Source organism: Pongo pygmaeus, chromosome 14, assembly GCF_028885625.2.
Source record: "Pongo pygmaeus isolate AG05252 chromosome 14, NHGRI_mPonPyg2-v2.0_pri, whole genome shotgun sequence".
Lineage (NCBI taxonomy): Eukaryota > Metazoa > Chordata > Mammalia > Primates > Hominidae > Pongo > Pongo pygmaeus.
The window spans coordinates 102,161,528-102,179,391 of NC_072387.2; the positions used below are offsets into that span (position 1 = coordinate 102,161,528).

At 33.3% G+C, this 17,864-nt stretch overlaps 1 protein-coding gene across 3 annotated transcripts in view; it reads left to right on the forward strand.

Annotated features, from left to right (window-relative positions):
- GPC5 (glypican 5) overlaps nt 1-17,864 on the forward strand; it is a 1,461,148-nt gene that overhangs the window by 942,306 nt on the left and 500,978 nt on the right. The window lies entirely within an intron of this gene.

Sequence of the window (17,864 nt, forward strand, 5' to 3'; positions counted from 1 at the left end):
GAGGTATGTGGGAAATCTCTGTATCTTCCTCTCAATTTTTGCTGTAACCTAAAACTGCTTTTAAAAAAATAAGTATTAAGTGATGGCTTGACATAAGCTGGATCATCTCAAAATATTTCTAGTCAAAGAACAGATCACAGAGGTGAATCTAGTACATACATATATTGTATGTATGTGTCATATGTATTTATGTTATATATTATATACAATATATACATTATGATATTTGACTACAGCATTCTATTCTTCCAATATTTCTTCATGCTTGTCTTGCTGGTAATAAAGAGAGTCCTCAGGGAAAAATGTTTTATTATGTTGTGATGTGTTAATTTTGGGGAATTGTTTTCCAGTTATGAATATTTACTTCAATAAGGTTTCCAATAAGAATGCTTTGTGTATTTGAGTAATCAAGGATATCTTTAAGAAGCCATTAAGTGCTTTGGATAAGACGGTCTCATCTTATCTCACCAAAATTGAGAAATATGTACAGAGAATCATCCTTTATAACATTAACTACACTTCTGCTATGTTTATTCCAACTTTCCATTAAGAAATGATCTAAATGGTATTATAACTACCCAATTAGCTAGCAGTGTCCAATTTGGAGTATGATTAAGAATCTTTGGTCTCATACACACTGAAAAATGATCAGTGGTTGTATATAAAAATCTGAGCTTATACATCTGAGCTAGAGAATTACCAAAACCACTGCAAATGCTGTGCTATTTTAGAATTAATTTCAATAAATCTATGTTTCTGCAGATCTTGACATTCTCAAAAGGCATTAAAGGGCAGGTAAAGCCAGATAGTTTAATGTAACAATTTTATTTAAAGTAAGTACCTATTTTCTAATCAACAACTTATAATTATCAGAGAGCTGATTATCTTGCTGTGTCTTTACAATGAATTAAATGTATTGATGACAAATGCACACGCATAAATTTTCAAAAACATTTCTTTCTTCATATGAGGCCAAAAATATGCAGGGTATCTGTACCTATGAACAAAAAAAATATATGAAAATGAGCACGTTAGCTAAGTGTTCACTTTTTATAGTAAACTAAGACGTATGTTTAAATATTTTACCAAAATTAATAGTGCCTTAGTATTTGATGTAGTTTGAGATGGAATTCTGGATTATTAATTAAGGACACAATCAGGAAATAGTTACATATTACACATTTCCATAGTAAAGTTGTATGAAAATGGTAATGATGTGGTTTATTTTCAAGGAAACAGTAATGGTGTACAATGATGAAAACAAGTCGAATTGCGGAAAGTAACCCTTTATTCAAAGACTATGTTCATGATCCACGGCAAAAATGAACATTAAGCAAGTGAATGCAATCAAATCCTAGAGCGTCTACTCCCAGTTTCTGAAATCCGACTGAACCTAACTTTTTAAAAAAAGATAGGAATCTCTCTATGTCATCCAGACTGGTCTTGAACTCTTGGCCTTAAGTGATCTTCCAGCTCCAGCCTCTCAAGTAGCTGGGACAACAGGTGGTTTGCCACTACTCCTGGCTTTGAACCTAAATGTTAAATACATTTGAAAATAGTTACAAAATGAAAATAGTCTTGGATTTTCAAGTACTTTAAAAATTTTTACTTGGAAACATTCCCCTAATATTTTAAGCAATGTCATTTTAATTGCTTTTTTTTGATTTTTGAAAGGGCTGAACTTGAAACTGTTAAGATATAAAATAAAAAATCAGACAAACGGTTGTATTGATTATAAAATAAACCACTGCTGTAGCTTTTAAAAGAGCCTAAATATTTGGCTTTTAGACCTAACAGGTATAAAAACCCAATCTGCCTTTTATGCATAAAATAATGAAACCATTTGCCTCCTTATATTTTGTGCTATATAGCATTTAGTGTCTTCGGATAGGCCAATTGGTTGTAAAATCAAAAATATTATCTAATGAACGTTATTCTCTCATAAAGCACTAAAGCAGCAAAGGAGTTATCTTTAACACGTGGTTTTCAAAATTGCATTTTTTACTACAGTCCATCTTCATTTTTTAAAAAATTTGGTAATAATAGACATATTTTAAGCAATCTTTGCTGGCAACATGATGAAAATAATGATTTTTATTTTAGTTTCAGGAACGTTTGAATAAAAAGTATGTCCACATTCTCAAGTAGAGATTAGGTGATAAAATAGTTAAAAAATATCAAATTACAGGCATCATTAAATTTCCATAAATTTTTCCTAATAAAAAGGAATTCTAGGGGCTTTACTTTGGTGTTTCACAATAAACTTTATCTTATCAAGCATGTATGGAGAAAATAAATTTAGTCACTAGTTCCATCTATACTGGGACTAATCTTTAAAGGCATACTGTTGTATCATATATTGTCAACTTCCAACTTTTGGTAAGAGATATATGAGAGACACAAAGATTTTTTTAAATTGTAAGATAAAGATTATAGAAGACAGTATCATACAAATTATAAGATTAAATGAAATTATTTGTGTGAATAATTTCAAAGTAATGCTATAAGAGTTTTAGAAACTTGTTTTACAGAAAAAAATTGTAAATTTTCTTCAAAAATATATTGATTGCATAATTAAGAGGTAAGTTGCTGATGTAGTAAAATAAAGTTTGTATAAAAAATAAAATTTTATTAATTAAAAACTTAGCTAGGTACAGTGGCTCATGCTTGAAATCACAGTGCTTTGGGAGGCTGAATGGGAGAATTGCTTGAGTCCAGGAATTCCAGACCAGCCTTAGCAAGGACAACATAGTGAAACTTATTAAAATGGTTTATTGTTATTTATGTAATATAAAAAATGTAGTGTAGTCAATAAAATGTTAAGAAAATCTAGGCTGTTGCATTTATTGAGGGGGAAATCTTTACCAATAAAAATGTGAAATGTAAGGACAATACAATTTATGCCATTATGAAGCGGGAAATTGGAGCAGATTGTTTCTGAGAAGAAATACTGTTTTCTTACATAGGACATACAAGCTCATAATTTGCCTTACTATTATCCTAAAATTTTCATTCTTTACCTTGATGATTAGTTTAATATATTGGCTTCTCAATTCCCTGATACCTTCAGTGATCTTTTCCTCTACTTCACCATCGCCACACACTTCCAATGTCACTTGCATCACTTCAAATTGTTTGATTCCTAAATCAGGCCATATCTTCTTACCTTTGCAGCTACTTGCTCAGCTTTGACCTATTCAGTTGCCTGCTTTGGGTCATGGTGCCCACTGCTCTGAGCGCTACTTTTCAATCTTCACTCTATATTCAACAAAGCACTGTTTCTCCCCTGGAATATTGCAGTAGCCTCCTAACTCATTTCCATGAACTGACTACTGGGGGACATTGTTCACAATGTCTGCTATGGTCTAAATGTTTGTGTATGAAGTTCATTGTTTAAACCCATCCCCAATATTGTGGCATTAAGAACGTGGGGTCTTTGGGAGGTGTTTGAGTCATGAGTCCTCTGCTCTCGTGAATGAGATTAGTGTCTTTATCAAAAAGACCTGGGAAGGCTTGTGCACCTCTTCTTCCATATGAAGACACACATAAGTTACCATCTATGAGGAACAGGCTCTTACCAGATAATGAATGTGTTCATATCTTGGTCATGCACTTCCCAGCCTCCAGAACTGTGAGAAATAAATTTCTTTTTTTTTTAATTACCAAATTTAAGGTATTTTGTTACAGTAGCCCAAATAGTCTAAGACAATCGTAAATGATCTTTGAAAAATAGGAGTATTTTAATTCCAGCCTCTGGATTAAAAAACTTTCATTAATTCTCATTGTTTTTAAGATAATGTTCTAATTTCTAACAAATCCAAAAACATATAACCACTTTGTATTACTTTAGCTTTGGTCAGAGATTCAGAGTTCTCTTCAGGGTATTTATTTAGATCTGTAAATATTATTTTATCATACTTATGTACAAATATCTCCATGCACTTCCCTTTCATATATTAGGACACTATTCAGTAAATTGTATTTTGCCTCACCATCTACAACGTAAGATATTTTTATATTTACCATTTCAATTAAAATAATTTAAATACATAATACATGAAACTATACCATAGTGAGATGTGAAGTTTGCAACAATAATTTGTTTTCTTTTTCATTTACAGAGAAACATTTATCTTATTTCTAAATAACAAGATAGATCTGGTAGTGTCCTCCTTTGTAGCTATCAGAAAGCACTGGGTGTTGCCACACCACTTAGACACTTACTGCAAAGTGATACTTCACCGTCAGTTAGATCAATATGTCTGTGCCTTCATCCCAGGAGGCCAGTAGAGCAGGAAATTGCAAATTAGTGATAGAATTTGGAAGAGCAAGTGAGGTTCAATTGCCCTATATTATGAAAAAGCGTATAATGTTTTCAGTTTGATTTTGTAGTTGTGCTAATATTTTTGTCCTTAAACTGCTCCTTTTATTTCCCTTCCTCTGAAATGGAACTGAAATCACTTTATGGTATATTACTATTTTATTTTTCTTACAGCTACTTATTCCATTATGTGAGTTCTCAAATTCTGCTTTTGACAAACTAGGCAAACTAGGCTATTTAGATATGAATCAGAAATGTATTGAAACACAATAATATAATTATCTTGATTTATAATAATGCCTTTTATTTTTAAAGTGGACAGATCTTAGCATAATTTTTATAAAATTAAATTTTCAATAATTTTTTCTAATCCTAACCACATTTCAATAAAATATTAGTAGTGGTTTCAAAATCACAGTTCCAACATTAGAACTGATCAGCATAATCTTCATTAATAAATATAAATAAAATATAGTGGGGTTTTATATTCTGTTAAAACCTACTATTTATAAAATTAATTTGAAACATTTGATTTCCTTCCATATCAAAAAGTTTTCAGGGCATATCTTATTATCCATTCCTATCTTCCCTAATCTATTGTCTTTTCTCTTTCATTATTTTGGGACAAATGGTGGAAGCCTGTTTTTGGGAACTGAGATAATAGATAATTGAGGAATAATTTTTAGTAGTTGTTTTCCTACACAGCCTTTTTCAAACCTCAACATTTGGGGGGTGGGGAGGTTAGAATCTAAGAATTTCCTTCTAGGGTTTCTAGAAATACCTGAGACTGGGTAATTTATAAAGAAAAGAGGTTTAATTGACTCACAGTTCCACATGACTGGGAAAGCCTCAGGAAACCTATAATCATGGCAGAAGGGGAAGCAAACACACCCTTCTTCACATGGCAGGAGGAAGGAGAAATGCCGAGTAAAGAGGGGAAAGTCCCTTATAAAATCATCAGCTCTTCTGAGAACTCACTATCATGAGAACAACACGGGAGTAACCACCCCATGATTCAATTACCTCCCATCGAGTCCCTCCCATGACATGCAGGGATTATGGGAACTGCAAGTCAAGATGAGATTTGTGCAGGGACACAGCCAAACCATATCATCATCTATCACTGTTTAGTGGCCACCCTGCAGAATTAGAAGGGCTTCACCCAAAATTTGATCAGATGAGAAGACTGATGATGCTATACATACACAAAAATTATGTAAACAGGCTTATTACTGAATGAGGCTTTATGAGAGAGCAGGACAGCCTTCCTAATTTGGTCCAAAAATGACTGACAAAAGGAAAAAGACTGGTTTGGAATTTTTATGGTTTGGGGGAGTGGTCAAAGTGAGGTTCATGACTGCAGGCAGGGTCTTATGTGGTTTTGAACCCCTGCCAGCACCAGAGGAGAAAGCATCAGGCTCTCTCAACAGCTTGCAACAATGTGGGGCAAGAAAGAGGGATGAGTCTTAAAAGTTTTCCATAGTCAAACTTTTGATTACAACAACTACCTACTAAATGCATTTTTCTTCCCAAAGACTGAAGTTTGGTCTTTTTTCATATGTTAGCTGACTGATTATATGATATGAGAATATGAGTAAACAGGTCAAAATTATGAGACATTTGAAGAGAACATCATTGATTTCAAAAGAAAAGCAATATGCTGGATTACTGATTTCCTCAGAAACAAAACTATAAGAATAGATGGACCAGTACTTTTAAATTAGCATAATAAAAATACAACAGCATAATATATCAAGAGAAAAATGTTAGTAATATTAAATAAAAGTGCATGAGGAATTACCAGAATAATTATGAAATAAATTAAGAAAATAAATTCAGAATGTCATAGTAATATATGTAACAAAATAAGCAAATCAAAAAACAAGACCAAAGAAATATTTCAAAAGATCACAGAAAGAGAAGTAAAATTGTGAGGAAGAACTATGTGAAAAGTAATCATAATGACTGTTCTGGCATTTAAAAATATAAAAGGCAGATTTAATGTATGTAGTATAAAGTATACTTCAAAATATAGAGTATAAAGTATACTTTCTAATGTATGAAAGAGAAAAAATAACTAAAAACCCACACATAGTAGTAGCATTTAAAAGACAAAGAATGGAGATGACATCAGCAAAATAGAAGAATAGGAAGTCTCGGGCTGCAATCTCTACCAACCGCCCCCAATCTCCCATGCCACCCCACACCTACAGAAAGTATAGCTAACAACTATCTACAGATCACGCATCTTTTTGAAAACCTCAATACTTGGCACCTATCTTAAGACACCCACGTCATTTGTGGAACTGAATGAAAACAAATGAAATTAGATGAGTAGGAATGATCTCTACTGCTTGAGCTGTCCTTCATCCCCTCTGAAGTCAGTCAGCACAATGCCAGACAGGATTTCCCTGGGCCCACAGTTTCTACAGTGGGGGAAAGAAAACTGGAGGCATCCAATCTTCCGTAGCATTCTGAGACACTCCCCAGAAAGCCCACTTCAGTCTCAACTCATGGGGAACAATGGGGCTAAAGGCATAACTAAACTGCCTGGGGTCAGATAGAAACAAAGGAGGCAGAGCTCATAGTGACCAGCCTACAGATCTCACTGGTATTTTTGTGTTCTTGACAGCTCAATCAGTGATACCAGCTGACTTTATAACCACTTTTTAAAACTGAGCTGATTGCCTTCATAAGTAAGTTAAGACGTTCATTTTACTTTGAGTCTCCAGATAGCTAATCTCCATACCTCACCTCAGAGCATGACCTAATGACCCTGCCCAGGCAGGGACACTCCCACCCCCATACATTTTGGGGAAGTATAGAGGCTAGACCTGCTTGACCTGAGTGATCAAATGGCCACTCAGCCAAAAGCTCACCACAGGCCTCCATGCTAGCAGCCCCACCTAACATCAGAGCAAAGTCAGTGACCCCATGAATTAGAGAACACATAACAAGATCTGCCTGCCTGGGATTGTCACCAACTGGCCTTTCCAGAGTCATGGGCTAGTCTAAATAGCGAGGGTCTATTCCTGCCAAATAACACTTAAAAAGACCAGAAGAGGAGGCTGTCTCCTCAAATGCAGAGAAAACAATGCAAACGCACAAGGATTATGAAGAATTAGGGAATCATTACACTCCAAGGGAAACTAATAAAGCTCCAATAATGGGCCCTAAAGAAATGGAGATCTCTGCAATGACTGACAGTTCCAAATAATCTTCCTAAAGAAGTTCAGTAAACTATAAGAATATATGGATAAAAAATCAAGTAAAATTTGGAAGACAACTCACAAAGTGAGCTTTACAACAAAATAGAAACAGTTTTAAAAAATAGAAATCCTAGAGATGAGAAATACAATGATTGAACTGAAAAATTAAATAGATTCAACAGAAGATGTGATTAAGCAGCAGAAAAAAATCAGTGAGCTGGAAAACAAAATTTACAATTATCCAGTCAAAGGAGCTAAAAGACAAGAGAATGAAAAAATGTAACGAAATCCTACAGGAATTATGGGACACCATGAAGAGACCAAACTTACAGAATAGAAGTTGCAGAAGGTGAATAAAGAGAACAAGGGTCATAGAGCATATTTAAAGAAATAAGGGCTAAAAAAAACTTCCGTATTCTGTGAATAGATGCCAACATCCAGGTGTAGGAAGCACAGAAGTCTTCATTCAAATACAACTGAAAGAGGGGTTAATCAAGACACATAATAATCAAACTACCAAAAATCAAAGACAAAAAATTCTAGAGCAGCGAGAAATAAGAAACCCATCACATACAAAGAAGTGTCACTGTCAGCAGATTTCTCAGGAGAAACACTGCAGGCCAGGAAAGAGTGGGATGACATATTCAAACTGCTAAAGAAACACAAGCTTTTAACCAAAAATACTTTAATCAGAAAACTGGTCTTTTAGGAATGAGGAAGAAATAGAAACTTCCCCAGAAAAATGAAAGCAAAGGGATGTCATAACCATTACGCCAGTCTTGTAAGAGTTGCTAAAAGGCCTTCTTTAAGCTGAAACAAAAAGCCACAAATTAATAACGATACATATGAAACTACAAAACTCAGTGGTATAAGTAAAGCAGAGCCATATTCAGAATACTCAAGTACTGTAATGATCACAGGTAATTTTATCCCTGGTACAAGAAGTAAAAGACAAAACTATTAAAACTATAGCTGACATAAATCATCAAGGGACACACATTACAAAATGATGTAAATTCTGACCTCAACAACATAAAATGTGTGTGGGAGGAGCAAAAATATGGAGTTGTATGCAAGCTAAGTTTTATCAGCTTGAAATAGGCTGTTATAAATATATATGTATATATATATATATATCTTATATGTAAACCTCATGAGAAACACAAAGCAAAAATTATTAGGACAAAAAAATTGGAAAGATCAAAGCATACCACTTCTTAAAAAAAAAAATCAATACATAAAGGAAGACAGCATAAGAGGCAGAAACAAAGTATCTACAAAACAGCCAGAAAACAATTAACAAAATGGTAATAGTAAGTCCTTGCCTATCAATAATTACCTTGAATATAAATGCATTAAATTCTCCAAAAAAGAAAGTAACTGAAAGGATAAACAAGCCCCAACTATTTACTGCCTATAGGAGCCTCACCTTGTATTTTAGGACACACACAGACTGAAAATAAAGGGATGGAAAAAGATACTCCATGCAAATGAAAACAAAAAGAGAAGCTCAAAAACTGAAATAGGAGACACATAAGAACATCATATGATAATAAAGGGGTCAATTTATCAAGAGGATATAATAATAGTAAGTATACATATACTCAACATTGGAGCACCTAAAAATATAAAACAAATATGAAATGAGAGAGAGAGATTGCCATACAATAATAGTAAGAGACTTTAACATATCACTTTTAACAATGGACTGATTATTCATACAGAAAATTAATAAGAAAACATGGGACTTGAACAACACATTAGATCAAATGGACCTAACAGACATATACAGAACATTCCATCCAATAGCAACAGCATACACAATATTCTCAAGCACACAGAGAACATTCTCCAGGATAGATCACCTGTTATGACAAAAGCCTGAGTTTTCTCAGGAAGTTTGAAATCATAGCAAGAATCTTTTCTGACCCACAATGGTATAAAACTAGAAATCAATAATGAGGAATTTCAAAAAACTCACAAATACATATAAATTAAACAACATGCTCCTGAACAACTAATTGGTCAATACAATTTTTAAAACAATAATTTAAAAATATCTTGAGACAAAAATGGAAACACAACATGCCAAAACTTATGGAATACAGCAAACGAAGTTCTAAGAGGAAAGTTTATAACAATAAATGTTTACCTAAAAAAAACAGATTTCAAACAATTTATCTTATTCTTCAAGGAGCCAGAGAAAAACTAAACGCAAAGATAGGGGAAGGAGGGAAATAATAAAGATTGGAGTAGAAGTAAATGAAACAGAGACTAGCAAAACAATACAAAAGATTAATGAAACTAAGCATCAGGTTTTTTAAAATTTTAATTTAATTCAATTTAATTTGAGATGGAGTTTCGCTCTTGTTGCCCAGGCTGGAGTGCGATGGCATGATCTCGGCTCACTGCAACCTCCACCTCCCAGGTTCAAGCAATTCTTCTACCTCAGCCTCCCGAGTAGCTGGGATCACAGGCATGCGCCACGACGGCTGGCTAATGTTTTATATTTTAGTAGAGGTAGGGTTTCTCCATGTTGGTCAGGCTGGTCTCGAACTCCCGACCTCAGGTGATTTGCCCGCCTTGGCCTCCCAAAGTGCTGGGATTACAGGTGTTAGTCCTGCGCCCAGCCAGGTGTTTTTTTTAATTAATTTACTTATTTTTAAACACAAAATGAACAAACCTTTAGCTGTATTAACGAGAAAAAAAAGTAAATAAAATCTGAGGTGAAATCAGAGACATTAGAACTGATACCACATAATAGAAAGAATCATAAGCAACTATTATAAATAATTATATAGCAACAAATTGGATAACCTAGAAGAAATGAATATATTCCTAGGCATATACAACCTACCAAGATTGAATCATGCAGAAATAAAAAATCTGAAATGACTAATAACAAGTAAGGAGATTGAATCAGTAATAAAAATTTTCCCATCAAAGAAAGACCCAAGACCTGATGGCTTATGGTTGAATTCTACCTATTTTTTAAAGAACTAGTACTAATTCTCAAAGCCTTCCCAAAAATTGAAGAGGAGGGACTCTTTTTTTAGCTCATTTATCAAGTCACCATTACCCTGATACCAAAGTCAGACAAGGACATTACAAGAAAATAAAACTACAGGCCAATATCCTTGATGAACCTAGATAGGAAAATCCTCCATTATATTCTAGGAAACTGAATTTATCAACATATTAAAGGGATCATCCATCATGATCTAGTGGTGTTTCTCCCCAGACACAGGAAGCTTCAACATAAGTAAATCAGTAACTGTGATACATCACATTAACAGAATGAAAGACAAAAGCCATATCATTCTCTTATTAGATGCAGAAAAAAGCACTTGACAAAATTCAACATTCTTTCATGATAAAAACTCTCACCAAATTTAGTATAGAAAGAATGTACTTTAACACATTTAAGGCCATGTATGTGAAGTCCACAGCTAACACTGTACTCAATGGTAAAAAATTGGAAAGCTTTCCTTTAAGATCTGGAACAAGATGAGGATGTCCACTTTCACCACTCCTATTCAACATAGTATTGAAAATCCTTACTAGAACAATTAGTCAATAGAGAAATAAATGAATTATGCTAAGTAAAATAAGGTAGACACAGAAAGGCAAATACATATTCTCCCTTATGTGTAGAATCTAAAACAATTGAACTCATAGAAGCAGAGAGCACAAAGATAGTTACAGAGATTCGAGGCTGGAGGCTGGGAAGAATAGAGAGATTATGGTCAAATGGCCCAAAATCTCAGACAGAAGGAAGTTCTTGTCTGCTCAGCTCTATCGCACAGCATGGTGAATGTAGTTGAAAATAATGTACTGTAATTTCAAAATGGCTAAGAGTAAATTTCAAAAGTTCTCACCACACAATTGATGTGTTTGAGAGGAAAAGTATATTAATTAGCTTAATTTTATTACACATTGTATATATAAATCATCCCATCACTTTTTACTCCATAAATATATGTTATAAATTGTCAATTTACAATAAAATAGCTTTTAAAAGACCAAGACAATTCAAAAAGTTTAGAGAGACAGTAAGTCACACATAAAGAAATAAAAATTATATAGATATCAAATTTCTCAACACAAACACTGCAAACAAGGCAATGGTATAATAACTTCAAAGTTTTGATGAAAGTAACAGAAGTTAAAATTGTATACAAAAAAGACTATTTCAGTATAAAGTCATACAGCCACTCTTCTCTAGCCTGCAAGTCTTCAGAAGCTTTGCTGCACAAATATCCACAATGAAAAACTTTTTTGTACTTGGTTAATATTTTTCAATCAGTTTTTATTTTCGATTTCAATAATATATTACGTATTTTAAAATATTTTAAAAACCCTAACAAAATATACATTTTTCTGTTCAGATCATCAGGAAAAGACAAAAAATAAATAACAAATGTACAAATGAAAAGATACTAACTACATACAAAGTAGAGATTTTAGTGATAGTATGGGAATAGTATATATAATTTGTAAAAATTAGGTAAAATTGATACACTTTTGAAATAACACAACTTATCAGAATTGATTTCTACTTAATCCATATTTATTGAAAATATGGCATTGAGTCTGTAATGCCATATTTTCAATAAATATGCATTAAGTAGAAATCAATTCTGATAAGTTGTGTTATTTCAAAAGTGTATCAATTATACCTAATTTTTACAAATTATATATACTATTCCCATAATTTACAGATTCAATGCCATCCCCATCAAGCTACCAATGACTTTCTTCACAGAATTGGAAAAAACTACTTTAAAGTTCATATGGAACCAAAAAAGAGCCCGCATCGCCAAGTCAATCCTAAGCCAAAAGAACAAAGCTGGAGGCATCACACTACCTGACTTCAAACTATACTACAAGGCTACAGTAACCAAAACAGCATGGTACTGGTACCAAAACAGAGATATAGATCAATGGAACAGAACAGAGCCGTCAGAAATAATGCCACATATCTACAAGTATCTGATCTTTGACAAACCTGAGAAAAACAAGAAATGGGGAAAGGATTCCCTATTTAATAAATGGTGCTGGGAAAACTGGCTAGCCATATGTAGAAAGCTGAAACTGGATCCCTTCCTTACACCTTATACAAAAATCAATTCAAGATGGATTAAAGACTTAAATGTTAGACCTAAAACCATAAAAACCCTAGAAGAAAACCTAGGCATTACCATTCAGGACATAGGCATGGGCAAGGACTTCATGTCTAAAACACCAAAAGCAATGGCAACAAAAGCCAAAATTGACAAATGGGATCTAATTAAACTAAAGAGCTTCTGCACAGCAAAGGAAACTACCATCAGAGTGAACAGGCAACCTACAAAATGGGAGAAAATTTTCGCAACCTACTCATCTGACAAAGGGCTAATATCCAGAATCTACAATGAACTCCAACAAATTTACAAGAAAAAAACAACCCCATCAAAAAGTGGGCGAAGGACATGAACAGACACTTCTCAAAAGAAGACATTTATGCAGCCAAAAAACACATGAAAAAATGCTCACCATCACTGGCCATCAGAGAAATGCAAATCAAAACCACAATGAGATACCATTTCACACCAGTTAGAATGGCAATCATTAAAAAGTCAGGAAACAACAGGTGCTGGAGAGGATGTGGAGAAATAGGAACACTTTTACACTGTTGGTGGGACTGTAAACTAGTTCAACCCTTGTGGAAGTCAGTGTGGCGATTCCTCAGGGATCTAGAACTAGAAATTCCATTTGACCCAGCCATCCCATTACTGGGTATATACCAAAAGGACTATAAATCATGCTGCTATAAAGACACATGCACACGTATGTTTATTGTGGCATTATTCACAATAGCAAAGACTTGGAACCAACCCAAATGTCCAACAATGATAGACTGGATTAAGAAAATGTGGCACATATACACCATGGAATACTATGCAGCCATAAAAAATGATGAGTTCATGTCCTTTGTAGGGACATGGATGAAATTGGAAATCATCATTCTCAGTAAACTATCGCAAGAACAAAAAACCAAACACCGCATATTCTCACTCATAGGTGGGAATTGAACAATGAGAACACATGGACACAGGAAGGGGAACATCACACTTCGGGGACTGTTGTGGGGTGGGGGGAGGGGGGAGGGATAGCATTGGGAGATATACCTAATGCTAGATGACGAGTTGGTGGGTGCAGCGCACCAGCATGGCACATGTATACATATGTAACTTACCTGCACATTGCACACATGTACCATAAAACCTAAAGTATAATAATAATAATAATAATAATAATAAAAAAGAAAATATGGAATAAAATTACATTTAATGTTAAAATATTGGAAGCAATATTTTTAAAGACAGAAACAAGGTTATGAAGTCCACAATGAACATTTCTGTTCAACATTGTTTTTGAGGCCCTACCTCAGGCAATACCAAGATAAAGATAAGAATATAAGGATTGTAATTTAGGAAAAGAAGTTATTTTTCCATATGATGTTATTTACATACAAAACAAAAAAGAATCCACCTACTAATTATTTGATATAATACAAGTGTTTAACAAGGTTGTAGATAAAAATTGATGCATAAAGACAATTAGTACAGAAATTTCAGTTGCATTTCTATACAAAGGAAGCAAACTAGAAAGTTTAATTAAAGATAATGTATAACTTAAAATTGTATGAGAGAATATCAAGTATCTAAGAATAAATCTACGATGTAAAAAATACAGAGAAAATGGTACGAATTAGAGGAACCAATTAAGACGTATCACGTTCATGGGCAAGATGACAATAGTGTGAAATAATGATTCTTTCTAAATTGATCAGTGTTGTTCCAATCAAAATTCCGAAGTAATTATTTATAAAACTCAAGAATGTGATTTTAAGATTTTTGTGGAAGAGTAAAGAACAAAGAATATATAAGATGCTCAGAAGAAAAGAAGTGATGAGATACCTGTTAAACCAGATGACTTAACCCTTGAGCTTTGGTTATTCAGTGTGGCATAGGTGCAGAAACAGTCAGAATGCTGAGAAACAGAACCATGCTTATGTGGAACTTCATTATATGACAAAATTGGCATGCCATATCAGTGCGACAGAGAAGGGGCTATTCCACAAATGAACCTGAAAAACATTTAAAAAAATTGAATAACTCATATATTGACACCAAAAACTAATCATTTATGTAAAAGTGTCAAAAAACGTGGCTAAAAATATAAATGAACATCTGTTAGACTCAAGTAATATGTGTTATTCATAAAAGGTTGGTTATAACAGGAAATGTTGTGTTTAATTATATTAAGATAATTAATTCTTAAAGTGTTACCATAAACTAAGCAAGAAGCTAGGTTACAAACTTGGATAATTGTACACAACTAGCAAAGTATGTGTCAAGAACACATAAAGAACTCTTAAAAATGAATAAGGAAATGCTAATAATTCAATGGAAAACTGCGAAAAGACGTAAGTAGATATTTTGCAGAAATAAAAACACGTGGTCAATAAACATATGATAGGCAATAACATTATTGATCATGAAGATTCTAATCAAGATGGCCGTATGATGCCATTTTCCACCTATTGTATCACCAAGAATATGAAGTCTGGAATAACAATGTTGGAGAAGATGTGTATCTGTGGTGTCTTGATATATCACTGGTGGAAGTATACATTAGTAAACCAGTTTTGAAAATAGTTTTATTTTCTAAACAATCAAAATTAAAATATTTATGCACTTGAAAACCCAGCCATATTTGGTATATATCCAAGAGCAACACCTGCCCATGTACACCTGTTTGCAAAATAAGAGTGGAGGATAATGGAAAAAATAATATTGATGGTGGTGCTGTTTACAATAGCAAAAGTCTAGAAACAATCGAAATGTGTATCAGTGGGACTTGATGAAGTAACTGCCAGATAGTCATATGATGATACGAGTTTTAAAAGAAATATAATGGTACACAACAACATGGATTTATCTTGAAAAATATAGAAAAAGTATGTTCCTAAAGATTGCATGCATCATGAAATCTTTCCTATAAAGTAATAACTGACTATAAAGAAAGTAAGGAAAGGACAAGCATGGGAATGGAAAGATTCTCAATTTGTCTCAGATTATAAAATGGAGAGGTAAGATTGAAAGGAAACTTTTGGTTTGTTTTAACTTTTCTTTTTGAGTGGTAGATTTATGGAGCAAAAGTTATTATTAAAAATTACTAAGTAAATAAATATAAAGCAGACTATATATAAACAAATAACCAGAATATATCATGCACAAAGGTTTAAGATTATTCCAATGATTGGTTTTTGAGGTTCAAAAATAAATGATTACAGCCTTAGCAATTTTAGGGGATGGCTAAATGTTGACTTTATTATCTTACCACTAAACACCTGGTAATAAATGATTCTCTATTCTATTCCAAAATCTATAAAGCCATTTTGAAATTACTTAAAATTTATTTCTATAGAACATGAATTAATTAATAAAAATGTTCAAAATTTACACCATGCACAACTAACAGAAGTTAGCTGTTTTGAATTGAAATACGTGTCTTTTTTGTAACAATAATTTTTTAGAAGTTGTTATGTGCCTAGTGTTCACAGGAATAAAGTTAATAAATTTGTCATTGCCACTTTTTCCATGCATTCTTTTAATAAGTCTTGTTACCAACATTTTAACACATATTTTATGTTTGACCTTGTCAAAATGCAAGTCATCATGTGGTGATTACAAAGTTATATGTGCCCTGAACTTGTAGACTGTAAAGCTTTTGCTCTATAACTTGACAAGTAATTCTGATAACAAGTTGTATTGATATACTTTTCCACAAAGAAATCATGCTATTTCATATTAAATCTTGGATTCTTTATAATTGCTACTTCCTATTGATACAACAATAGTAATATAACTAAGATTCATACAACTTATTTTAAAAATAGTTCAAAGCATTTTACCACAAGTTTTGCTCCTTTTCCCACGTTATCAGTTACTAATGGGTGAAATAGATTATTTTGATAATTTTGACTAATCAACAGTAGTAAAGAGACAAAAACCCATTTTGCACAATTTTAGACTAACATTCGTAATTTATTCCTTAATTCATCAAGTATTACAGAGAATTTACTATGTAGCTAGCAGTATTCTAGTCATTGATGCTGGCGATTCTAATGGCTAGAGCGAGAACTAAATAAGCAAACAAACATACAAAACTAGATACTGGTAAGATTTAAAAGAGTGCATAATACTGAATAAATTGGGAAGCTACTGTATTCTGGGAGGTCAGAGAATCATAACTGATGAGATGGGATTTAAGCTGAGATCCGAGTCACAAAAGCCAGCCATGCAAAAAATGGGGGAAGAGCATTCCAGGCATAAGTAATACTCGTGCAAAGGTCCTAGCCTGAAAATAGTCTTAGAGTGCCAGTGAACATTGTCTGTAAAAGAGAGGGTGGTATTCAACTGGAGAGGAGTAGAAAAAGAGAATTGACTGATGATGAAGGGAGATGGAATTAGATGCTTTACATTTGAGTTACCTCCTTGAGGAGCAATTAATAGATTGAAGTAGGATTTATGCAGATTAGCTTTAATATTCTGCAGCTCTATGCCTAAATGTTATAAAAATCTATGTTATTAATGAAATTAGTATATATGTATACATAGATGTATATATTTTATCTATTTGAAGAAAAATTATTCTCTTTAAAAATTTAAGTTCTCTTGGAGGTTTTGTGGTTTGTTTTCATTATAACTGGATTTTGAGGACTGGAAAATCGAAATTCAATACTTAAGAAAATAGTTTATATGAAGCTAAAAAAAAATAAGAGCTCCATAACCTTATTATATTTTAAGTTATCTAAGGAAACCTCATCTGAATCTGCAGTATTAAAACCTAAGGACACTGCTGTCCCTGTAGACTCTGGCTTTATCAACCTTGTCTTCCCAACCACCAGCCTGGAGAGGGAGCATTCCTTCTTGCTTTGCATTGCTGCTTACAGACCATTGAGACTCAGTGGGGCACATGCCATCATATTATATCATATGTTCCCCTCATTTTTACAGTGATCTCCATGCTCCCCATGCTCCCTGTTTTTCCCCTTTATTTACTGAAGATTTTGATATCTGCCCTACTGTATTTCTCTCTAAAATAATTTCTGTTCCTTTTTTGATGATTTCAATATCTACCTACATAATCAATTCAACATGCTGACTTCTTTATTTCTTGTCCCCCATTAACATCAGCCATCCACTGCATGGGCATATATTAGATTTTGTCATTACCAATAAGAGCCATACCCCAAATTTCAATTTCAAGCACCTGCTCACTAC